Source organism: Bombina bombina, chromosome 8 (genome assembly GCF_027579735.1).
Source record: "Bombina bombina isolate aBomBom1 chromosome 8, aBomBom1.pri, whole genome shotgun sequence".
In the NCBI taxonomy this organism is placed as follows: Eukaryota; Metazoa; Chordata; class Amphibia; order Anura; family Bombinatoridae; genus Bombina; species Bombina bombina.
Window position 1 is genome coordinate 231,515,356 of NC_069506.1, and position 26,994 is coordinate 231,542,349.

Sequence of the window (26,994 nt, forward strand, 5' to 3'; positions counted from 1 at the left end):
CAGTTGTAGCAGGGTGGAACTACCGATGGTGATGGCGTGATGCATGTGACGGTCCCAACTTTACACAGGTCAGGACAGGTTGTGGGTTTTTTTTAATTTTTTTTTTTTTTAAATGTCCATATCGTCCTTCTCCCACTTGACCTGGAACAGCAAACCTCTTAGTTAGACATCTGGGAGCTTTATTGTGTGTATCATGCAACGATCTCTCACAAACACTATACAGCTTTTTATCAGCCTTTCTCCTCCTTGGCACAGGCATCCAAAAATAATCAACTTACTTATATTTTTTTGCGGGGGGGGGGGGGTCGCACAGGGGGGTGGCGCTGGGAGCATTTTATTGCTGGGCATCATTTTTTTGCAGGGGGGCTGGGAGGGCATCATTTTATTGCAGGGGCATCATTTTAGTGCAGGGGCCTGGGGGCATCATTTTAATGCAGGGGCCTGGGGACGTCATTTTAGTGCAGAGGCCTGGGGACATCATTTCATTGCAGGGGGGCTGGCCGGGGGTCTTCATTTTATTGCTGGGACATCATTATATTGCAGGGGGGCTGGGGCCTGGGGCATCATTTTAGTGCAGGGGCCTGGGGACATCATTTTATTGCAGGGGCTGGTGCATGGGGGCATCATTTTAGTGCAGGGGCCTGGGGACATCATTTTATTGCAGGGGCTGGGGTCATTATTTTATTGTAGGGAGGCTGGCCTGGGGGCTTCATTTTATTGCTGGGGGCATCATTTATTGCAGGGGGGCTCAGGGCATCATTTTAGTGCAGGGGGCTGGGGGCATCATTTTATTGCTTCAAGCATCATTTTATTGCAGGGGTGCTGGGGACATCATTTTATTGCAGCAGGGCTGGGGGCATTATTTTATTGCAGGGGGCTGGGGCCTGGGGGCATCATTTTAGTGTAGGGGCCTGGGGACATAATTTTATTGCAGGGAGGCTGGCCAGGGGGGCTTCATTTTATTGCAGGGTGCATAATTTTTTTGCCGGGGGGCTGGGGTATCATTTTTGTGCAGGGGTCTGGGGACATCATTTTATTGCAGTGGCTGGGGTCATCATTTTATTGCAGGGGGCTGGCCTGGGGGCTTCATTTTATTGCCGGTGCATCATTTATTGCAGGGGGACTCAGGGCATCATTTTATTGCATGGGGGCTGGGGGCATCATTTTATTGCAGGGGGTCTGGGGGCATCATTTTAGTGCAGGGGCCTGGGGACATCATTTTATTGCAGGGGGCTGGCCTAGGGGCTTCATTTTATTGCTGGGGGCATCATTTATTGCAGGGGGCTTAGGGCATCATTTTATTGCAGGTGGGGCTGGGGGCATCATTTTATTGCAGGGGCTGGGGCATGGGGGCATCATTTTAGTGCAGTGGGCCTGGGGACATAATTTTATTGCAGGGGCTGGGGTCATTATTTTATTGTAGGGAGGCTGGCCTGGGGGCTTCATTTTATTGCTGGGGGCATCTTTTATTGCAGGGGGGATCAGGGCATCATTTTAGTGAAGGGGGCTGGGGGCATCATTTTATTGCTTCAAGCATCATTTTATTGCAGGGGTGCTGGGGACAACATTTTATTGCAGCAGGGCTGGGGGCATTATTTTATTGCAGGGGGCTGGGGCCTGGGGGCATCATTTTAGTGTAGGGGCCTGGGCACATAATTTTATTGCAGGGAGGCTGGCCGGGGGGGCTTCATTTTATTGCAGGGTGCATAATTTTTTTGCCGGGGGGCTGGGGTATCATTTTTGTGCAGGGGTCTGGGGACATCATTTTATTGCAGTGGCTGGGGTCATCATTTTATTGCAGGGGGCTGACCTGGGGGCTTCATTTTATTGCCGGGGCATCATTTATTGCAGGGGGACTCAGGGCATCATTTTATTGCATGGGGGCTGGGGGCATCATTTTATTGCAGGGGCCTGGGGACATCATTTTATTGCAGGGGGCTGGCCTAGGGACTTCATTTTATTGCTGGGGGCATCATTTATTGCAGGGGGCTTAGGGCATCATTTTATTGCAGGTGGGGCTGGGGGCATCATTTTGTTGCAGCAGGGCTGGGGGCATCATTTTATTGCAGGGAGCTGGGGCCTGGGGCATCATTTTAGTGCAGGGGCCTGGGGATATCATCTTATTGCAGGGGCTGGGGCATCATTTTATTGCAAGGGGGCTGGCCTGGGGGCTTCATTTTATTGCTGGGGGCATATTTTTATTGCAGGGGGGCTCAGGGCATCATTTTATTGCAGGGGGGCTGGGGCATCATCTATGGCTGGGGCATCATTTTATGGCTGGGGGAATCATTTATTGCTGGGGGCAAAATTTATTACAGGGGGCTGGGGGCATCATGTATTGCAGGGGGATGGTGCTATTACAGTATTGTAAGGTATTTTACATGTTATCTAATTCACCATAACATGGATATTGAAGCTATCCTCGCTTTTGAAATAAAAAACAACTTTGAGTAGCCTGTTTGTAGTTATATCAGCCATTAAATGCTTCTTAGTTGTTTATCATAAAATATGATTTGACTGCCTTCCTTGGCCGCTGACTCCTATTGGTGTGGTGCATGTTACGTGAGGTGTCAATAACATAGCTTGGCACACCATCATGTGTCTCAATACCTCAAGTTATGGATTTAAAATTGTATAAAGTAAATACCACACAACTGTAATTTGTAGCTAACCAGCTTGCCTTAGTTACACTAATTACCTGCAACTAAGCTTAAAGGGACATTCACACTGTAACATGTTTTGATATTGTAAATAAAAAAACGGAGGTCCGCCTACACTATAGCCCTCCTCCCTTGCCGCCTTGCTTCTGTCCTAATCAGCGGCGCTAACTACTCTAATACCCGGTAAATATGGATGCCGAACTCCCCCCACTATTACGTAGCTGCCTTCTTCTTCAACTAATAAGCAAATCAGAATCCAGTCCTCGGACAGAAATTGCACGCGCGTGCACTTTTGTTTAAATGTAATGCCAGATTTGTTTTCAGTTGCATATAAAATGCACACTTATGAGAAGATATGCCAATGTACACTACCTAACTGCTTTCTATAATGGCTGGGGCTATGAATCAAACCTTATTACAACAGATAGCTGCCGTACCTTGGTATTCTAAATAAAGCATTAACATCTTAAAAAAAAATAAAAAAAAATGTTTACAAGTATTTCCATTACCCTTGTGTACTATGTTGTGTGTGTGCTGTCTATGTTGCCTGTGTGTGTGTGTGTGGGGGGGCTGTGTGTGGGCTATGTGTATGGGCTGTGTGTATGTGGGCTGTGTGGGCTGTGTATGTGTGTGTGGGCTATGTGTGTGGGGGTGTGTGTGTCTGTGGGCTGTGTGTGTGGGCTGTTTTTTTGGGCTATGTGTGTGTGTGGGCTGTGTGTGTGTGTGTGTGGGGGGGGGCTGTGTGTGTGTGGGCTGTGTGTGTGTGTGGGCTGTGATTGTGTGGACTGTGTTTGTTTTTGGCTATGTGTGTGTGTGTGGGGGGGGGGGGCTGTGTGTGTGTTTGTGGGCTGTGTGTGTGTCTGTGGGCTGTGTGTATGTGTGTGGGTGTGTGCAGGGCCGCATCAGGGGGTGACAGGGGGGACTCCTGTCAGGGGCCCAATGAGCCAGGGGGGCCCCATGAGGCAAGAACTAAAAAAAAAAAAATCTTTTTTTTTTTAATTTTGGCAGCCACCAGTGGTTACTACAGCAGAGTGCTAATTGAGCATGGGGCATGTTATTAAAAGGAGTAAAGTATTAGCATTTGAGAGGATTTCTTAGTGTGCACTAAACCACTATGCTCAGTGTGAGACAGACTTGGCACTTTGTACAGTGTGTGCCTGAGTCAGACGGCAGATCACTTTCATTTGCAGAGGAGGTAGGACTTACTTAGCAAATGTTTTTTACTTCTTTGTGCAATTTTGGATTGTAACTTCAGTGTGGTAGTAGTTGTATGATGGGGCTAGGGGTCCATAAAAACACATTTTTTTTAGCAGCAGTGTATTTATTATTATTTGACAATGCTGTAGAAATTCTATATTTAAAACCATGCAGAAATGTTTCCTCCTCAATACACAAATGGTAGATGCCCTTTTGGCAGATATGTATTTTATATATATATATATATATATATATATATATATATATATATATATATATATATATATATATATATATATATATTACATTCCAGTTTACTGCCTCTTTATGCAAGGACTTTCCAGATGCAAGGAGGCATTTTATCTAAGATTTTTACATCTGAATAAAATTGTATACACTCAGACTAAGATTGCTCAGTGTTTGAAATGAGACAAGATAACTTAAAACTGTTCAGTTTACACTACAGCTGACTTAGTTTTGAAATACATACCAACAAGCCTAAATCCTGCATTTAACCAGATCTAATGGTATGAGTACCACAGCTTATGGTCCCACCAAGACCATATAAAGTACAGCATTTTCAAAATCCATAAGTACAGCTGACAGATGGGAAAATTTGTACACTATATTTGAAGTGGTGCTCTTGGTTGGGGAAAATGGGAAAAAAACAAACAAACATATGTCAACCTTTTAAAGGTACTTTTCTTCATCTAGCCATCTACCCAGCTCATTAATGTACAATTTTGAATTCACAGAATTATTTTTGTTTGCACATTTACAAATATGATTCTTTAAAAAGTTATCTCTTAATTTCTGCATTTTTTTTTTATCATGCATGTCACACACTGTTGATTTAGGGGAGGCAAGGTGCATAAATGTTTCCTCCTGTGAGTGTTTCTGTGGGTGTATGTGTTTATGTCTTTGTACTTTGGTTTGTGTCTCTATGTGTATGTATTTTTTATCTGTGGGTCTCTCTGTGAGGGTGGGTGTGTATGTCTTTGTGCATTTTCTGTGGATGTCTGTGAGGGTGTGTGCATATGTCTTTGAGCTTTTTCTATGGATGTTTCTGTGAGGGTGTTTGTGTGTAAGTATGTATGTCTGTGTTTTCTGTGGGTGTCTCTGTGAGGGTGTGTGTATGTCTTTGTGTGTTTTCTGTGGATGTCTCAGTGAGGGTGTGTGTATGTATGTCTTTCTGTGTTTTTCATGTGGTTGTCTCTGTGTGTGTGTGTGTATGTCTTTGTGTGTTTTCTGTGGGTGTCTCTGTGTGTGTATGTGTGTATATGTCTTTGTGTGTTTTATGAGGCTGTCTCTGTCGGTGTTTCCTTGGGTGTATGTGCAAGTTTGAGTTTATGTGTGTGTCCATTGTCTGTTCCTTTTTAGGACATTTTGACCTTGCTACTAATTATTCACATCTTTCTACAGACTTTGAGACTAACAAGACCTTTCCGGAAGTAACCACTCCACCATTTAACCTTTAAATTATTGTTTAGACAGTTCAGGGCCCTTCCTTTCAGCCACTGCATGCTGTTGTCATAATTTAGTTGTCATCTTCCTTTACAAAAAGATAATCAGAACTCCATATTTTGTTTTCTAAATCTCCTTTCTTTACAAAACTGTAGTTTACCTCATTACTTGTCAGGTCAATGTAAACAAGTGCTAAGTGTCTGTTTGGGTGTCTGTGTCTGAGTGTGTTTCTTTGTGAGTCTGCTAGTGTCTATATGTGAATCCTTGAGCGTGATCCGATATACGGCGTAGTTTGCGGCACAAGCGAGGGAACCCGCGTCGCCCGCAGTTTCAGCTCGCAACTCGAGCTATCCCATATACGGCGCCGTCAGATGCTAAAGTGCCGTAAGTCGGATAAACCAGCGATGTCCAGAAATCTGCACAAGTACAAATTTCTGGCGTCGCCAGTGACTTACGGCACGTTAGAAACTGCCGGCGCCTACAAAACCTGACTAAAGTCTAAATCACCCGCACTGTCTAACACGCCTCCCTAACATAGCCCGACACGTCTAACCCTCTATCCGCTATCCCCCTCACTATCCTAACAATAAAATATGTATTAACCCCTAAACCGCCGCTCCCAAACCCCTCCGCAACCTAATAAAGTTATTAACCCCTAAACCGCCGCCAGCTATATTAAATCTATAACCCCCTAAAGTGAGCCCCTAACACCGCCGCCATCTACCTTACCTACCCCTAAAGTGAGCCCCTATCCCGCCGCCATCTACAGCCTCCTAGACACTGTTCAGAGAGGTGTACTGTTTTCCCTCCTTGTAAATCTCACATTTGATGATGGACCACAGGTTCTCAATGGGGTTCAGATCAGGTGAACAAGGAGGCCATGTCATTAGATTTTCTTCTTTTATACCCTTTCTTGCCAGCCACGCTGTGGAGTACTTGGACGCGTGTGATGGAGCATTGTCCTGCATGAAAATCATGTTTTTCTTGAAGGATGCAGACTTCTTCCTGTACCACTGCTTGAAGAAGGTGTCTTCCAGAAACTGGCAGTAGGACTGGGAGTTGAGCTTGACTCCATCCTCAACCCGAAAAGGCCCCACAAGCTCATCTTTGATGATACCAGCCCAAACCAGTACTCCACCTCCACCTTGCTGGCGTCTGAGTCGGACTGGAGCTCTCTGCCCTTTACCAATCCAGCCACGGGCCCATCCATCTGGCCCATCAAGACTCACTCTCATTTCATCAGTCCATAAAACCTTAGAAAAATCAGTCTTGAGATATTTCTTGGCCCAGTCTTGACGTTTCAGCTTGTGTGTCTTGTTCAGTGGTGGTCGTCTTTCAGCCTTTCTTACCTTGGCCATGTCTCTGAGTATTGCACACCTTGTGCTTTTGGGCACTCCAGTGATGTTGCAGCTCTGAAATATGGCCAAACTGGTGGCAAGTGGCATCTTGGCAGCTGCACGCTTGACTTTTCTCAGTTCATGGGCAGTTATTTTGCGCCTTGGTTTTTCCACATGCTTCTTGCGACCCTGTTGACTATTTTGAATGAAACGCTTGATTGTTCGATGATCACGCTTCAGAAGCTTTGCAATTTTAATAGTGCTGCATCCCTCTGCAAGATATCTCACTATTTTTGACTTTTCTGAGCCTGTCAAGTCCTTCTTTTGACCCATTTTGCCAAAGGAAAGGAAGTTGCCTAATAATTATGCACACCTGATATAGGGTGTTGATGTCATTAGACCACACCCCTTCTCGTTACAGAGATGCACATCACCTAATATGCTTAATTAGTAGTAGGCTTTCGAGCCTATACAGCTTGGAGTAAGACAACATGCATAAAGAGGATGATGTGGTCAAAATACTCATTTGCCTAATAATTCTGCACTCCCTGTATAAACCCTAACATAGCTACAATGTAATTATTAATTATATTGTAGCTATCTTAGGGTTTATTTTATAGGTAAGTATTTAGATTTAAATAGGAATATTTTAGTTTATAATATGAATTAGATTTATTTAATAAGAATTTAGTTAGGGGTGTTAGGGTTAGATAGAGTTAATATAGTTTATATAAATACTATAGTAACTATATTAACTATATTAACCCTAATATAATTAGGGTTAATATAGTTAATATATATAATGTAATAACTATATTAACTATAATATACTTAGGGTTAATATAGATAATATAGCTGGCGGCGGGGTAGGTAGATTAAATTAGGGGTTAATAATTTTAATATAGATGGCGGCGGTGTAAGGGGCTTACATTAGGGGTTAATACTATTAATATAGGTGGCGGCGGTGTAGGGAGGGCAGGTTATAGGGCAAAAGAGCTGTTTACTTTGGGGCAAAGCCCCACAAAAGGCCCTTTTAAGGGCTGGTAATAGAGATAATTATTTCAGGGGGATTAGATTAGGGGTTAATAATATTAATATAGCTGGCGGCGGTATAGGGGGATTAGATTAGGGGTTAATATTTTTTATATAGGTGGCGGCGGTGTAAGGGGTCAGATTAGGGGATAGATAAGGTAGATGGCGGCGGTGTAAGGGGTTCACATTAGGGGATAGATCAGTTAGATGGTGGTGGTTTTAGGGGCTCACAGTAGGGGGTTAGTTTATGTAGATGGCGGTGGGTTCCGTGAGCGGCGGTTTAGGGGTTAAATACTTTATTAGGGATTGCGGAAGGGGATCACGGTTGACAGGTAGATAGACATTGCGCATGCGTTAGGTGTTAGGTTTTATTTAGCAGATCGCGGTTGACAGGTAGATAGACATTGCGCATGCGTTAGGTGTTAGGTTTTATTTAGCAGCTAGTTTAGAGAGTTACGGGGCTCCAATACTCAGCGTAAAGCTTCTTACGGCTGCTTTTTGTGGCAAGGTGAAAATGGAGTAAGATTTCTCCATTTTCGCCACGTAAGTCCTTACGCTGTATATTGGATACCAAACTGTGCTGGTTTGGTATACCTGCCTATGGCGGGCGACGGCAGAAATATACGCGCGTAACTTCTAGGTTACGCCGTATATGTGATACCAAACCCGCGCAAATATTGGCGTCGCCGACTTTTGCGGGCGACGATTTTTATCGGATTGACCCCCTTATGTGTGAGTGTGTTTGTGTGTTTCAGTGTATGAGTGTGTCTGTGTGTGTGTGTGTATGTTACTACCTTTACAACATTTCCAAGTTTAAATAGACAATTAAGAATAAAGTGCATATACGTTTTAGTCACTTGGTCAAAAATTGCACATGTCAAAGGAGGGGGGGGGGGGCCCTGATCAATGGTTGAGTCAGTCAGTCAATTTCTAGTGGCGGCCCTGGGTGTGTGTGTGTGTGGTGTGTGGGCTGTGTGTGTGTGTGTGTGTGGGCTGTGTGTGGGCTGTGTGTGTGTGTGGGGTGTGTGTGTGTGTGGGGTGTGTGTGTGTGTGGGCTGTGTGTATGTTTGTGGGGACTGTGTGTGGGCTGTGTGTGGGCTTTGTGGGGTGTGTGTGTGTGGGCTGTGTGTGTAGGCTTTCTGTGTGTGTGTGTGTGGGGGGCTGTGTGTGTGTGTGTGGGCTGTGTGTGTGTGTGCGTGTGGGCTGTGTGTGTAGGGTGTGTGTGTGTGGGGGGGGGCTGTGTGTGTGTGGGCTGTTTGTGTGTGGGGGACTGTGTGTGTGTGTGAGCTGTGTGGGCTGTGTGTGGGCGTGTGGGCTGTATGTGTGGGGGGGCTGTGTGTGTGTGCTGTTTGTGTGTGTGGGGGGCTGTCTTTGTGTGTACACCCGTGTATGTGTCTGAGTGAGTGGATGTATGTGTATAAAAGTATCTCTGTGTGTGTATTATATCTGTGTGTTTGTGTGGTACAGTGCATTGCCCCATTTCTTTTAAGTATTTTTTGTTCTTGTTAGAGGCCCCACACTGTCATTCTGCCTAGGGACCTGCACTTGCTAGGGCCGGCCCTGGCTTCTCTGTAATGTTCTTGTTATCAGAAGAAAACACATAAAAATAAGGCCAAGTTCAACTCAACTGTTCCTAATTGTTAGCATAATTCTTCATTATATACATAAACAGTTGTTCCAATAGTACAAATTGTATATTGCAATATATACAATGTTATAATGCTCCACATTAGTGGATTTATATGTTTTTGTTTTTATAAAATGTTGTGCATTACCTTAACTGATTGTTCTCTGATTTTCTAATTTTATTCTAAAAGCTGTGGGGGCGGAGATTGTACGGGGTTGGGGGTGGAGATTGTGTGGGGTTAGGAGCGGAGATTGTGCGGTTTAGGGGCAGAGATTCTGCGGGTTAGGGGCGGAGATTGGGCGGGGTTTGGGGTGGGAAGAAAGGGGCTCAATTTTGTCATCCTGCCTTGGACACCTAAATGGCTAGGGCCGGCCCTGGGGGTAAGGAGTGTAACTAGGAACCCTGACGGGGTCTATAGTTGATCCCCACGCTATTTAGGATACCATTCAAGGATGCTTTCTCATTATCTATTATATCCTATATGGACTAAATAAGAGAAATCTTTGAATATAGACTGCTGATATATCTACTGCTGTATTTACAGGGAGATTTCTTATTTGAATAAGTTTTTGTTATTTTGGTGCACTTTTTTTTTTTTACCCCTTACACTTTACCTGGGTCTTCAGTCACGCTAACCCAAGAACAGCAAATTCTGTTTGTGCTAGAGCATACCAGCTTACTTTCAACTTGTAATACGAGCGCAAGTTAACGTGGTCAGAATATTGCTTATTGCGTCACGTGCTAACAATAGTGTGCCACTTGTAATCTAGCCATATATTAAGCAAGTTAATATTTTCGTCATGCACTAATTGTTAAGTATGAATGTAAAGCCCTATAATTCAGATAAGATTTGGTATAGAAATTTTGGGGACATATTTTGTATGCACTGTATCTCTTGCATCTGGCCTTTGGCAAACTATTTCAGTTGTATTTGACGTTATATTAATTTATTGTTCCCTACATATGTCTGATGTGTATACATTTTGAACCTCAATAAAAAACTATAAATAAAAAAAATGATCATACATATTTTGCACCTAATTAAGTTTATTTAAGTACTCAAAACTACTGAAAATACCTCTTTTATGTGTTGCCAATATAGGAAAATCACTGAAGTGCAGGACATGTAAAAGCTCCACAGGAGCTTCGTGTTTTGGCCCATACGAAAAGTGCTCTGAGCCAGCGAATACCTGTGTGTCCTCTTACATGTTTACCAATGGTAAGTAGTGGGGAGATACCATTATTACAAATAAAGAACTGTTTTTAATTTACTGGAACAATTCTGACAATTTGATTGTGTCTGTATTTTAAATGGGCATAAAACCAACAAAAGAGAATACTTAGGCAAACATTGAGCACTTGTCTGGAGAACTACATTGCAGCAAACACTGCTGCCCCCTAGTGCTCTTGTAAATGTATAATATTGTTAAAAGTATTCTGGCAAAACTGCTACAATACAATGCATCAGACATGTCCATGCTCCTGAGCTTCCCTACCTGTGCTGCAACAACGCATACCAAGAGAATTAAGTAAGTTTAAAAGTATTTTATTTTAATTATACACTCTGATATTGAAGTAAAATAAATAAAAAAGTTTTGGGCTTCATGCCACTTCTTTATGGGTTCCCAAACTACTTCTTGCATTGAGGGAGAGAGACAATGACCATTTTTTCACCCAAGGTGAGTAATCAGGAGCACACTACTATTGACTATAATATCTCAAGTACAAGAGCCTCTAACAGTACTCTTTTATGTGCCTTATATAGATTGTTTTTGTGTGTTTATTGTACTTAGACATAAACAGAGCAGGGTGGATAAAAGAGTAATATTTGTTTTTTAAATTTAAATTAGATTGTTTTAATTTAAATCAGATTATTTTGATTTTAATAGGATTTTATTTAAATACTTACACCTAGATTACGAGTTTTGTGTCGGTATAGCTGTATCGCAAGCATTTTAGCCTGTAATGCAACGTCAATCCCGCACTCAAAAAAATGATTTTTTTGCGTGGGATTTCCATAGCGCCGTTATTACAGGTTGTGCGGTGAGGCTAAAATGCTTGCGTTCCAGCCTAATCCAACACAATCTATTCCGCCTTCTGAAAGCAGTAGTTATGAGTTTTGCGCAACAAAAATGTTTCACAAAACTCATAACTAAAGTGTTACATAGTACACTAACACCCATAAACTACCTATTAACCCCTAAACCGCCACCCTCCAGCATTGCAAACACTATATTAAATTTATTAACCCCTAATGTGCTGCTCCCGACATTAGCGCCACTAATAAAAGTTATTATCCCTATTCCACCACTCCCTGACATCGCCACCACTATAATAAAGTTATTAACCCATATTCCCCCCCGCACCCCAATATCAGCAAAACTATAATAAAGCTATTAACCACTATGCCGCTGCTTCTCGACATTGCTGCCACTATATAAAGTTATTAACCCCTAAACCCCTGACCTCCCACATCACCGCCACTAAATAAACCTATTAACCCCTAAACCACCAGCCCCCCACATCACAAAAAACTAAATTAAACTATTAACCCCTAAACCTAACAACATCAATTTTATTCTTTTAAGAAAAAAGGAGAAACGTCATGGCTAGTATAATCATGATGACTACAGTGCCCAGTTGTATACATCAAGAGTATTGAGTTACAAATTCATTTAAACCAATAGATGAACCGTGGTAATATCATTAACAGGGGCGAAACTACAGGGGGTGCAGAGGTCGAAATTGCGACTGGGCCCCCAAGGGTGGGGGCCCAGCTTAAATTATTTGTTTTTACAATAAAAAACGTTGACCTGCCACTACATGCACTGATATCATGTGAGTGTGACATGATGCTTCACTAGTATCTCTGACTACAGGGGTTAGTTTTTCTGTTTTACCCATTGGTGTTTATGTGTGTGTGTATGTATGTATGTATGTATGTGACTGTGTGTGTATTTATGCATGTATGTGCGTGTGTGTATGTGTGTGTGTATGTTTGTGGAACCAGCAAATTATAGACCTTGTTACTACAGCATGGGGGGGGCGGGGGGTAAACAGTGTCAGTCTATACAGTAGCACTATATACAGTACGGGGTGCTGGACCATGTCACAGATTACTGTGGTCACTTTATAAAGTACTGGGGCGGTTAGGGTCAGGCCAGCCATCTCTGAATGGATCCTTCAAGCGGGACATCAAGAACTGTAAGTGGATCGTCGGGGGTTAGTGTTAGGTTTTTTTAAGGTTTTTTTTGGTGGGTTTTATTTTTAGATTAGGGTCTGGGCATGTAAACGAGCTAAATGCCCTTTTAAGGGCAATGCCCATACAAATGCCCTTTTCAGGGCAATGGGGAGCTTAGGTTATTTTAGATAGGTTTTTTATTTGGGGGGGTTGAGTGGTGGGTTTAACTGTTGGGGGGTGTTTGTATTTTTTTGCGATGTAAAAGAGCTGTTATCTTTGGGGCAATACCCCACAAAAGGCCCTTTTAAGGGCCATTGGTAGTTTATTGTAGGCTAGGGTTTTTTTTGGGGGGGGGGCTTTTTTATTTTGATAGGGCTATTAGATTAGAAAACAAATAAATCCTAGCACATCCAGGTAGATATTTGAAAAACATCCAGGAGAAAAGCGTGTGTATGGTAAATGTCTATGACTACGGCTGTTTGGGCCGAAACCGGTCAGATATATTTTTAATAGCTCTCTTTCTAGTCAGTATGAGTTTATACAAAACACATTAAAGTATTTTTTATATATTTTTCATGCTTTTCTCCTGGATGTTTTTCAAATATCTACCTGGATGTGCTAGAATTTATTTGTTTTCTAGTTTTGCTTATGGGGTACAGGGATTCCATTCCTTTCAGCACGCCCGGGACTTTTAAGGGCTCCAGGTGCCTGTGACATCACTGTCAGCAGAGGTGGTATAGCGTTTTGTGAGAAGGGAAGCAGAGTACATGTGAGTGAACAAACAAGAGCATACTATAATCAACAATGTAGGACCCCAGACAGCTCATTTAGAGTCACCTCCAAGATTAGCACTGCAGAAAATACGGGTTTCTACGGTTACTTGATTGGGAGGTGTCTCACCAGCTGTCAGCCCGAGGAAGCATTACATTAACAGCTGTCAGTACTGCACGGTCTCCTTTCCTCCTACATTGAGCCAGATCTAAATTTGCCTATTGAATTGTCTTGAGCTTACAGTATTAGGACTTGTGTGCTATAGAGGATATAATGGGGCCTATCTATCAAGCTCCGAATGGAGCTTGAGGTCCTGTGTGTCTGGAGAGCCAGCAGGCTTGCCAGAAACACCAGTTAAGAAGCAGCGGTCTAAAGACCGCTGCTCCATAACCCTGTCCACCTGCTCTGATGAGGCGGACAGGAATCGCCGGAATTCAACCCGATCGAGTATGATCAGGTTGATTGACACCCCCCTGCTGGGGGCCAACTGGCCGCGAGTCTGCAGGGGGCGGTGTTGCACCAGCAGTTCTTGTTAGCTGCTTGTGCAATGCTGAATACAGAGATCATATTGCTCTCCACATTAAGCAATGTCTGTCGGACCTGATCCGCACTGTTGGATCAGGTCCGACAGACATATGATAAATAGACCTCAGAGACTGTATCCGGTATTACTGGTTGTTTGGCTTAAGGTTCTTATTAAATTTAAAATGAGCACACTTCATAAGGCTCCCTAGCATATTAACGTATAATACTCTGCACGTTGCTACATGTAACAGCTTCCCAACGACTATAACATTTTGTACTTTTCTTTCTCTTTTGTGGGCTATTTGATTAGGTGTAATTCTTTTTTATTTTTGATCATTTGGTTTTTTATTTTTCGTAATTTAGTGGGGTTATTTTGTAACTTAGTGTTTGTTTTTTCTGTAATTTAGTACTTTTAATAATAATAATGTTTAATTGTATATTTAAATAATTTGAGTAGGGTTAGGTTTCTTTAATATGTAATTTAGTTTATTTAATTTGCATTTTAATTTAATTGTAGGATAATAGTTAGGTTAGGTTAATTAATAGTTTAAAATAGTTTATTTTAATTCTACAGGTACGTTTTAACTTATATTAAGATAGGGATCTTGTAATTTTAATTTAAAGTTAGGGGGTTGTTAGGTTTAGGGGTTAATAGCTTCATTTAGTTTTTGGCGTTGTGGGGGGCTGATGGTTTAGGGGTTACTAGGTTTAGCTAGTGGTAGTGATGTGGGAGGCCAGAGGTTTAGGGGTTAATATGTTTATTTAGGGGCAGCGGTGTCGTGGAAAAGCGGGATAGGTTTTAATATCTTTATTTAGGTTGCAGCGATGTCGGTGCGCAGATTAGGGGTGTTTAGACTCGGGGTTTATGTTAGGGTGTTAGGTGTAAACGTTACTTGTTTTCTACCATAGAAATCATTGGGTTATATGTCTTTGTCTTGCAGCATCGAACATAAGCTTTCGCTGCTTTCAGACTCCCATTGATTTCTATGGCATCAGCGGGCCTCCAGGGTGGCGGATTGAAAACCAGGTACACTGGGTCGGAAAAGACGCGAGTGTGCCTGTTAAAAGTTTGATAACTGGGAAAAAGTGTCATATAGAGCCGAAAGTGTATTCGGAACATCTGTAGTGACGTAAGCATCAATCTGCCTCAGATTGAGGTCGCAGGTTCATATTTTACATCACAAATTTCAACATTTGCCTGTCTGTAGGTTTTCATAACTAGGTCGGATCAATCTCGCAACAATTACGATGCGGAATTACGGCGTATTTGCAGTTGACACTTTGATAGATAGGCCTCTCTGTCTTATACACCCAGCTGGGAAAGAGACAAACTAAAAAGAGATGTTATCCAGTCGGCAAACGGAGAAACAATCCTCTGCAGATAAGCCTTTTTTTTTGTTTTGCAAGTTCAAGAAAAAAAATATGAGAGACCCACCAGGACGACCAATAATTTCAGGTATTGGGATCTTTACCAAGAACCTGAGAAACTATGTAGACACTTTCTTAAAACCTTTTCTGCCTACACTAACGTCCTATGTAAAAGACACCAGCGACCTCCTGAAGAAATTGGATGGCCTAGATGTTGAACAGGATACCATACTAGTATCCCTTGATACAGAGGGTCTCTATTCATCCATTCCTCATGAGATCGGTCTAAGAGCAGCCAAATATTTTTTGGACAGCAGAGGTGTACCTTTCCAGAAACATATTAACTTTGTTGTGGAACCTTTGGAATTTGTATTAACAAATAATCACCTAGATTACGAGTCTTGCATTAGGGTTAGAAAGCAGCACTGAGAGGTCCTAACGCTGCTTTTTAATGCCCGCTGGTATTACGAGTCTTGCAGGTACAGGTGTACCGCTCACTTTTTCTGCCAGACTCAAAAATACCACAAATCCACTTACGTCAATTGCGTATCCTATATTTTCAATGGGATTTTCCTAATGCCGGTATTACGAGTCTTCCTTAAAGTGAGCGGTAGACCATCTCCTGTCAAGACTCGTACCGCATTTGAAAGTCAGTAGTTGGGCTAACGCTGTAGTATAAAACTCTTAACTAAAGTGCTAAAAAGTACACTAACACCCATAAACTACCTATTAACCCCTAAACCGAGGCCCCCCCACACATCGCAAACACTAAAATAAATTTTTTTAACCCCTAATCTGCCAAACTGGACATCGCCGCCACAATAATAAATATAGTAACCCCTAAACCGCCGCACTCCCGCCTCGCAAACACTAGTTACATTTTATTAACAATTGAAGAGAGTTGTGGAGAAGAGAGAGCTCTGAACAACAAGTATACACTTATAGCACTCTAAAGTCTGGATAAATAAATCACCCTTGGGTGATAATGTGAATCACAAAAATCATATGTAAATACTATGGTACTTATGGGCAAGATAGATAGAAGAGAACTTAATTAAAAATTTACTTTTATTAAATCGTTTTAAAAAAATTCTCACGTACATACAACACACAGTTAAAACTACGACTAGAGGGAATTCGCATAGACGTGCCCTTCAGGTAATGTATGCTATTAATATAGAGAATGAAGGTAGTAGTTATATACTCTAAGAGGGAAATTCTGTATATTGTCTGGCTTATATATAAGTGCCAGAACAATTCAGTATTCACCCAGAGATATTAGGACTACTGCCAGGTATAAACTCTTAACTGGTAAAGCACTGGGGTAAATGAACGTAAATTATAGAGTTGCCTGAGAAATATAAGGCACTTGAACAATAACACACTGTTAGCTACTGGAGTGGTAGTTAACATGGAGGGTAATAAATCTGAGAATTCTAAGTGACATAGACTGGCTGGTGATGTGAGTTTAATAAACAGCACTTGAATTGAAGCATGTGATGTCTTTGAAACACTGAGCCCTCACAAGTGTAAAGCCTAATGCTGCATTAAGGTATTTATAGAGAGCACATACATCTCATATTGACGATTGCGGTTTGTAAATAGAGGCTGATATATTTAACATACGCCTCTTGCAGCATAAGAGCGATTGAACCTAATTCTTATTAGGGTAGGGCATAGCGTTAATTGAGTGTATATGTATAGAAGCAGTATAAAATATATGCTGAGTATAGTGGTATTAAACCCACTAGGTAAATTATTGTACTATGCTGAATACTTAGAATTAAGTCAGTGTAGCATACTTTCGTATGTCGGTAGTAGATGGTGTTATTGGTGTGATATTGTACTACATTCAGCCTGTTGCTTGATCACATGATCAGATAGAGAATTGTTCCACTAAAATCGGCACACCTATGAAATAATATATAGATACAAGCACCCGAGTAAAGTTAGTTCGTAAATAGGTATTATTGCACCCCTAATAATCACAGGGGGTAGCTTACTTATCAAAGGTAATTTTGTTTGGAGGTACTTGAAAGATATTCTAGTGTGCTGCAGCGGAAACTTTCATACACTTTTATATGTGGGGTTAACCATTTGCGGCTTGTGTTGATTCGCACAGCGTGTGGGTAAAAAGCTGAAATATATGCTTTAGTGATCTAGAAGTAGTATTGATATGGCAAATGCTTTGCAAGTAAAAACATATACATTGTTTAACGTAACAATTGATACAGAGAGGTTTTGTGCACTGTAGCGATAGTATAAATACCCACACTTAAATCGTAGTTTGTAAATACCATTGGTTAACCCACGCACATTTATTGTATGTGTATCGGTCAGAGAGCAAAGAGTTGGCTGGCAGTTATGTAAAATTAATTACCAGTTAGTTGACCAAATATTTGCGCCGTATATTAAGGCAGTAACTTGTAAACTAAATCAGTATGTCATTGGCAGGTATGGTTATAAGGCTGGTTTTAGGTTTGTTTAATGCCGTGTAGAGTATATTTGCTAGTAAGGCATTTGAATGAAATTGATGCCAGATATAAACCATAAGGCTGCTGCCAACGAGCAATAACCCCAGTGTCAGTAAAAATAGAATAATAAGAGTAGCTGAAAGGGACACGCTAATCGAACCCTGCTAGACGATTCCTAAAACACAGGAGCTCACTGGACTCCTTACCATCACATGCTTCAATTCAAGTGCTGTTTATTAAACTCACATCACCAGCCAGTCTATGTCACTTAGAATTCTCGAATTTATTACCCTCCATGTTAACTACCACTCCAGTAGCTAACAGGGTGTTATTGCTCAAGCGCCTTATATTTCTCAGGCAACGCTATAACTTACGTTAATTTACCCCAGTGCTTTACCAGTTAAGAGTTTATACCTGGCAGTAGTCCTAATATCTCTGGGTGAATACCGAATTGTTCTGGCACTTATATATAAGCCAGACAATATACAGAATTTCCCTCTTAGAGTATATAACTACTACCTTCATTCGCTATATTCATAGCATACATTACCTGAAGGGCACGTCTATGCGAATTCCCTCTAGTCGTAGTTTTAACTGTGTGTTGTATGTACGTGAGAATTTTTTTAAAACGATTTAATAAAAGTAAATTTTTAATTATGTTCTCTTCTATCTATCTTGCCCATAAGTACCATAGTATTTACATATGATTTTTGTGATTCACATTATCACCCAAGGGTGATTTATTTATCCAGACTTTAAAGTGCTATAAGTGTATACTTGTTGTGCAGAGCTCTCTCTTCTCCACAACTCTCTTCAATTGTAGTTCCCAATATACACAGCACCTACCCTGGAACTTGGGTTAATAATACCCAAGTATCCTATTATTGGATATAAGTCTATAAATACTATACAAGTAGTGCCATTGGTAATTCTTCTTTTTTCTACATTTTATTAACCCCTCATCTGCCATCCCCAACGTCGCCACCACTATATTAAATGTATTAACCCCTAAACCTAAGTCTAACCCTAACACCCCCTAACTTAAATATAATTTAAATAAATCTAAAAAAATTACTATTATTAACTAAATTATTCCTATTTAAAACTAAATACCTATAAAATAAACCCTAAGATAGCTACAATATAACTAATAGTTACATTGTAGCTATCTCAGGCTTTATTTTTATTTTACAGGCAACTTTGTATTTATTTTAACTAGGTACAATAGTTATTAAATAGTTATTAACAATTTAATAACTACCTAGTGAAAATAAAGACAAATTTACTTGTAAAATAAAACCTATTCTGAGTTACAATTACACCTAACACTACACTATAATTAAATTAATTCCCTAAATTAACTACAATTAACTACAATTAAATACAATTATCTAAAGTATAACCCCCCCACTAAATTACAGAAAATAATAAAATAATTACAAGTTTTTTAAACTAATTACACCTAATCTAATCCCCCTAATAAAATAAAAAAGCCCCCCAAAATAATAAAAAGCCCTACCCTATACTAAATTACAAATAGCCCTTAAAAGGGCTTTTTGCCCTTTTAAGGCTGATTGGATCAGCCAAAAAGGATTTTTCAGCCAATAGGATTTTTTCTACCTTAATACTGATTGGCTGATAGAATTGAAGGGACACCATCTTGGATGACGTCATTTAAAGGAACCTTCATTCTACAGTCGACGTCGATGGAAGAGGATGCTCCGCATCGGATGTCTTGAAGATGTACCCGCTCCCCGCCCGGATGGATGAAGATAGAAGATGCCCTCTGAATGAAGACTTCTGCCCGTCTGGTGGACCTCTTCTTCCTGGCTTGGATGAAGACTTCTGCCCGTCTGGAGGACTTCGGCCCGGTTGGGTGAAGACTTCTCAAAGTAGGGTGATCTTCAAGGGGTTAGTGCTAGGTTTTATTAAGGGGGGATTGGGTCGGTTTTAGAGTAGGGTTGGGTGTGTGGGTGGTGGGTTTTAATGTTGGGGGGGTATTGTACTTTTTTTTACAGGTAAAAGAGCTGATTACTTTGGGGCAATGCCCCACAAAAAGCCCTTTTAAGGGCTATTTGTAATTTAGTATAGGATAGGGCTTTTTATTATTTTTTTTATTTATTTATTTTATTAGGGGGATTAGATTAGGTGTAATTAGTTTAAAAAACTTGTAATTATTTTATTATTTTCTGTAATTTAGTGTTTTTTTTTCTGTACTTTAGATAATTGTATTTAATTGTAATTAATTGTAGTTAATTTAGGGAATTAATTTAATTATAGTGTAGTGTTAGGTATAATTGTAACTCAGGTTAGGTTTTATTTTACAGGTAAATTTGTCTTTATTTTAACTAGGTAGCTATTAAATAGTTAATAACTATTTATTAACTATTCTACCTAGTTAAAATAAATACAAACTTGCCTGTAAAATAAAAATAAATCCTAAACTAGCTACAATGTAACTAAGTTATATTGTAGCTAGCTTAGGGTTTATTTTACAGGGAAGTATTTAGTTTTAAATAGGAATAATGTAGTTAATTGTAGCAATTTTATTTAGATTTATTTAAATAATATTTAAGTTAGGGGGTGTTAGGGTTAGGGTTAGACTTAGATTTAGGGGCTAATAACTTTAATACAGTGTCGGCGATGTTGGGGGCAGCAGTTTAGGGGTTAATATATATATAATGTAGGTGGTGGCGGTGTTGGGGGCAGCAGATTAGGGGTTCATAAGTATAATGTAGGTGGCGGCGGTGTCTGGAGCGGCATATTAGGGGTTAATAATATAATGTAGGTGTCTGCGATGTTGGGGTCGGCAGATTAGGGGTTAATAAGTGTAAGATTAGGGGTGTTTAGACTTGGGGTTCATGTTAGGGTGTTAGGTGTAGACATAAAATGTGTTTCCCCATAGGAATCAATGAGACTGCGTTAGGAGCTGAACACTGCTTTTTTGCAGGTGTTAGGTTTTTTTCAGCCGGCTCTCCCCCATTGATTCCTATGGGGAAATCGTGCATGAGCACGTTTAGCCAGCTCACCGCTACCGTAAGCAGCGCTGGTATTACAGTGAGATGTGGAGCTAAATTTTGCTCTCCGCTCACTTTTCTGCGGCTTACGCCGGGTTTGTAAAAACCCGTAATACCAGCATTGTTTGTAGGTGAGCGGTGAGCATAAACTGCTCATTAGCACCGTACAGCTTTACCGACAAAACTCGTAATCTAGCCGATTGTTTTTGTTTTTGATCAAATTTTTTTTAAACAAATCAGAGGAACTGCAATGGGGGCTACTTGAGCCCCATCTTATGCATGCCTGCTTTTGGGACTATGGGAAATTTTGGTGGTTTTTGGTGAATTACAAGAATGGATAGATAAACATGTCCTTATTTGGCTGCGCTATGTCGACGATGTGTTTCTCCTTTGGAGGGGCACTAGTAATTCTTTAAAATAATTTGTTAATATTTTGAATAAAAATTAATTTAACATTTTGTTAACATTTGAATATGATTTACATGAGCTATCCTTTCTTGATATCAAAATAAAGAAAGAAGGAAACTCTTTGGTTACTGAGATCTATCGTAAGAATACCGCTACTAATAGCAAGCGTCTAGTCACCATCCTAAATCGCTTTCTGTTTAAGAAATTGTTCAAGTAAATGTAAATTTTATGCTCATGCTGTTGATATGTATAGTAGATTCGAGAATAGAGGGTATTCAAAGAGAAACCTGAATTATGCGTTAAATAGGGTAAGAAAAGAAAAGAGAGATGATTTGCTCTACAAACAAACAAGTGACACCATTGATCAAAAGATAATATTTGTCATTGAGTATAACTGCCATTGGGAAAGAATTCGTACAATGCTCTCCCAAAAGTGGCAATTTCTGCAAGCAGATAAACCTTCCTTAGTTGCTAGGAGAGCCCCAAATTTGAAAGATAAACTTGTAAGGAGTTACTTTGTTAAAAGCCCTGATAAAAAAGTTTGGCTAGGAGAACATAGAATAAGTAAAAGATGTTTTCAATGTGGACATTGCGTACTATGTAAATACATAGTGCGCACAAAACATTTTTCTACAGGGTCTACAACGTGAACATACTTAGCAAAAAGCCCAAACTGAAGACAAACAATTTAAAATTAAATCAAATAAATAACAATTCAGTTATAAATTGGGCCAAAGAAAGTAATTAATAATAATAATAATAAAAATATATATAGTTGGGAAGCTAAACACGGTTCATACAGAACCAAATTTCATTCATTTTATAAAATTACTGGGTCCACAAATCTTGAGTTCCTTTCGACCACCGCCCCATAAAACCGAACAAAGAACAGGAAATAACACATTAGACTAGTTAATTCTTAGCTTTGAATTATAAATTTCAAATCTGTAACCCAAGACTTTTAAAGAAATGCTACGAACTCAAACTTTTCGTTGAGTCCATTTGGTACAACCGTATTTAACTTATACATCCAAGCTGTCTCCTTTTTAAGGAGAATATTATCAATATTCCCCCCTCTCTCATACAGAGAGCAGGATTCAATTCCAACCACTTTAAGGTCATTTGGAGAACAAGAATGGTGTATAGAAAAATGCAGCGCTACACTGCTCTTAAATTTAATCTCACCATCTAGGGAATCCTTAATATTATCCCTGTGCTCCGTTACTCTATCTTCCGCCTAGTTTTTCCCACATAGAAAATCAGGCAGCTACAGGACAAAAGGTAGAAACGGTTTCAGTTTTACAGTTGATAAACTGTCTAACTTAGTACGCAAAACCACCTTATCAGAAGGAAAGATAAGGTAAGGGGAATCACACTGCAACGCCGAGAGTTCTGAGACTCTACGAGCAGAAGAAATTGCAACTGTCAAACCCATCTCCAAACACCGCCGTACACTGAATCTTCAATGCAAGGAAGCCTTTTCAAAATATTGTCCCTTGAATTCCATTTTGCTGATTTGATTTTTGAAATTCAAATTAGCCAATAGAATGAGAGCTACTGAAATCCTATTGGCTGTTCAAATCAGCCAATAGGATAAGAGCTACTGAAATTCTATTGGCTGATTTGAATAGCCAATAGAATTTAAGTAGCTCTTATCCTATTGGCTGATTTGAACAGCCAATAGGATTTTAGTAGCTCTGATCCTATTGGCTGATTTGAAATTTAAAAATCAAATCAGCCAATAGGAATGCAAGGGACGCCATTTTGAAAAGGCTACCTTGTATTAAATATTCAGAGTACGATGGTGACCGTATGAAGAGGACGCTCTGCGCCAGATGTCTTCAAGGATGGACCCACTCCGCGCCAGCGGGATGAAGATAGAAGTCGCCGCCAGGATGAAGATAGAAGATGCCTCCTGGATGAAGATAGAAGATGCCTGCTGTAGTTTTTTGCAATGTGGGGGGCTGGCAGTTTAGGAGTTAATAGGTTTATTTAATGGCAGTGATGTGGGAGGTCAGAGGTTTAGGGGTTCATAAATTTATTTAGTGGCGGCGATGTCGGGGAGCGGCCAAAATAGTGGTTAATAGCGTTATTATAGTGTCAGTGATGTTGGGGTGCGAGGGGATAGGGGTTAATAGCTTTATTATAGTGGCGGCAATGTCAGGGAGCGGTGGAATAGGGGTTAATAACTTTATTTAGCTGTCGGCGATGTCGGGGGCAGAAGATTAGGGGTATTTAGATTTGTGGTTTATGTTAGGATGTTAGGTTTAAATTTAACTTTTTTCCCCCCATCATCAATGGGGTTGCGTTACAGAGGTTTTCATTACGCGCTTCAGCTGTTAGGTTTTTTTCCTAACACGCTCTCCCCATTGATGTCTATGTGTGTGTATGTATGTGTATATATATATATATATATATATATATATATATATATATATATATATATATATATAAGATAACAACCTTGGGGGCAAATAGGAGATGTTTTGAAACATGTAAATAATAAACATAAGGCTATTTCACTCATTGTCCCACAGCTACATTTGAAGTGTGTGTATGTGAGCACCTATAATCTGACACACATTTTACACTGAACACTGCAGATAAATCAGGAAAAATGCACACTTGTTTTGTGTGACCTGCAGTGGGGAAACCAAGGAATTCCCAATTTGCTTCTTTATCTGTGGCTGCCAGGATATAAAGCACAATAGGAAAGGGATACTACTCTCACACAAACATTGGTTATATGGCTGTGTTTTTTTCCTAACACGCTCTCCCCATTGATGTCTATGTGTGTGTATGTATGTGTGTGTATATATATATATATATATATATATATATATATATATATATATATATATATATATATATATATATATATATATATATAAGATAACAACCTTGGGGGCAAATAGGAGATGTTTTGAAACATGTAAATAATAAACATAAGGCTATTTCACTCATTGTCCCACAGCTACATTTGAAGTGTGTGTATGTGAGCACCTATAATCTGACACACATTTTACACTGAACACTGCAGATAAATCAGGCAAAATGCACACTTGTTTTGTGTGACCTGCAGTGGGGAAACCAAGGAATTCCCAATTTGCTTCTTTATCTGTGGCTGCCAGGATATAAAGCACAATAGGAAAGGGATACTACTCTCACACACACATTCGTTATATGGCTGTGTTTTCACAAAATTTCTTCTGCCTTCCCTCTCACTGACTGTTAGCTTCTCCCAGCACTTCCTGCAGAGGTCTGATGATGTCATCATCTCACTTCAGCTCTGTAGTAAGTGGGCTAGCAGTAGGAGGGGCATTGCAAGCCCTAGGTTAACTGTGAGAGCACCAGCAGTGAAATGCAACTTTATTTGTTATCTGGTTGTAAATAGAGGAGAGTAATGAGATTATCTGGGCCCTCCAGTGGCGGATCTCCAGGGTCCAGTAGCTGCAAATGGTTGATGCGACATTTGGGACCCTGGACGTTCCGTCTCTTTTAAAATGTAAAAAAAAATAAAAAAATTTAAATCACTTCTTTTGCCCTGGGGGGCACAGCATTCCATTTGGGGGGGCATTGCCCCCCAATGCCCCCCCTTAGAGCCGACCCTGCCCCCCCCCAAAAAAAAATGCACACACATTCAAATACATTCTCTCACATACACACTCACTGTGGCTTAAAGGAAGCCTATATCTAAGGTCTCATAGAGATAATCATGAGAACTTATTAGACATACACACAAAACATATATATATATATATATATATATATATATATATATATTTATATTACATATAGAGTATATATACACACACACACATATACTATATATATATATATATATATATATATATACAGTTTTATTAAATCAAAGTTAAAAAGACATAATGTTTCGGCACACAACTGTGCCTTTGTCAAATGTCAAAAATACAGCGAAGAAAATCTAAAAGCAATGACAAACATATAGAAAACATGACCTTTTATACCCATCTTGCAGTCTCTTACCGCATGAGCGTTCCGCCATTCAACACATGCGCGTGACGTCATCAGAGTGTGCTGACGTATGTAACATCATGATGTGTGTGTCAATGTTGCTATAGCAACATGTGTATACACACCAAACATAGTCATCCTGGCGATTAGAAGGATAAGGGGTAGAACAATGTATACCTATGCTATTTTATATTTTGCTCACTATTGATGTCACAAAGGATAGAGAAAAAAAACATTACCAAAGCGCTTAATTCATAGCACTATGTAATGCGCATATCATAGCAATATAGCTTGTTAATGTTACAAAATGGACCCCACTATTGTAACAGCAAAAGTGTGCAATTATACAGAATATATTAACTATGCACATTTAGAACACAAGGTGTCAAATACCACATTGTATAGCATTAAACATGATATGAAATCAAAGAATGCAATATCAGATAACAGATGGGGCTAAGATTGAAAAGTCAAAGTTAACTTGCACACAATCACATATTTTAAGCATATTTTTAGCAAGAAAAGTCATAGACTACCTAAACATCAAACAACTACTGCTAAATATATTGGACTACTTCAAAGCCCAACAGAGTATGGTAGAAACCTTCTTGGACAGTGAGAACCCAAAACAATATTCAAATTATATGTCCCACCCTTAAATAGAACGGACTGAAATCCAGGGAGGTATTAAGACCCCTTGGAGCTAAGGTGTCTATCCGGTAAATCCATTTACTCTCCATTTGTAGCAGTTTCTTAGCCCTGTTTCCACCCCTAGGCATGTGGGTACATGGTCGATCAACATTGATCGCAGACTTGAAACACCATGTTTGAACTCACTACAGTGGCATGCCACTGGCTAGTTTGATTCACCCTTAGTAAGTGCTTCACAGATGACACAACAATGATTTGCCATCTGCTCACAGAAGGTAGTTACCGCTTTCCCAATGTATACCCTAGAACACGGGCATATCAGCATATACACCACAAACGTACTTGTGCTGGACAACCTATGGCGTATCATGTACCTATGGTTGTTGTGTGGATGTTGGAACGTGTTGCCCCTAAGCATACCATTACAGGTGATGCAGCTACCATATGGGAAACAGCCCATCTTAGCTGATTTCAACCATACATATTAGCACTCAACTACTCATTATAACCATAAGGACAATAATATTCAGTTGGAATTAACAAAGAGCAAGAAGGTCTTAAAATTTTACTTTTATTGGATATTTTAAAATAATGAATTCATTTAAAAGCACAAATCTAACATGTGCTAGCGCAAAATAGAAAATATCAAGATGTCACTCTAAGTAGGTTGACTAAGGATGCTTGAAGTGGTAATTCACCGGTGGGCTAGGATGAATATAATGTATAAAGTGTGGTGGTTGTTGTCGTTTTTATCTGTTCCTAGTCTCAGACAGGGATGCCAATTGACTATGCATATATACCTATGCTTATTATCAGGTAATATTTTGCCTCTAGTTTCAGTGAAGTAGAGTATAATAGCGGTAGTATATGTACATTGAATTATCTTCAAATCAAGGTTGGATTGGTGTCATGCCTCTAAAAAATTAAATGGTAATTCACTAGTCTCAATAATACTGCCTATACATAGTGGAAGATCGTTGAGAGAGCAGTATATCGGTTATATAGGGCGTGGCTATGCCACCAACAATAGATAAGGCATAAACCTGAGACAAAAATATATAATCAGAGGTATAATTCTAAGGAAGAATTATACCTCTGATTATATATTTTTGTCTGGTAAGCCTACACATGAAATCGTTAATCTAACGTAACCACTGTCACTGCGGTTTTATTCAGCCTGCGTAAAATTTCCTGGCTGACCTATCAAAGCTATTAATAGCAAACATCTGCACACTGCTGGAGACTTAGTTGAGAACATCGTGAATTTTGAAGATCTAGATAAACAAACT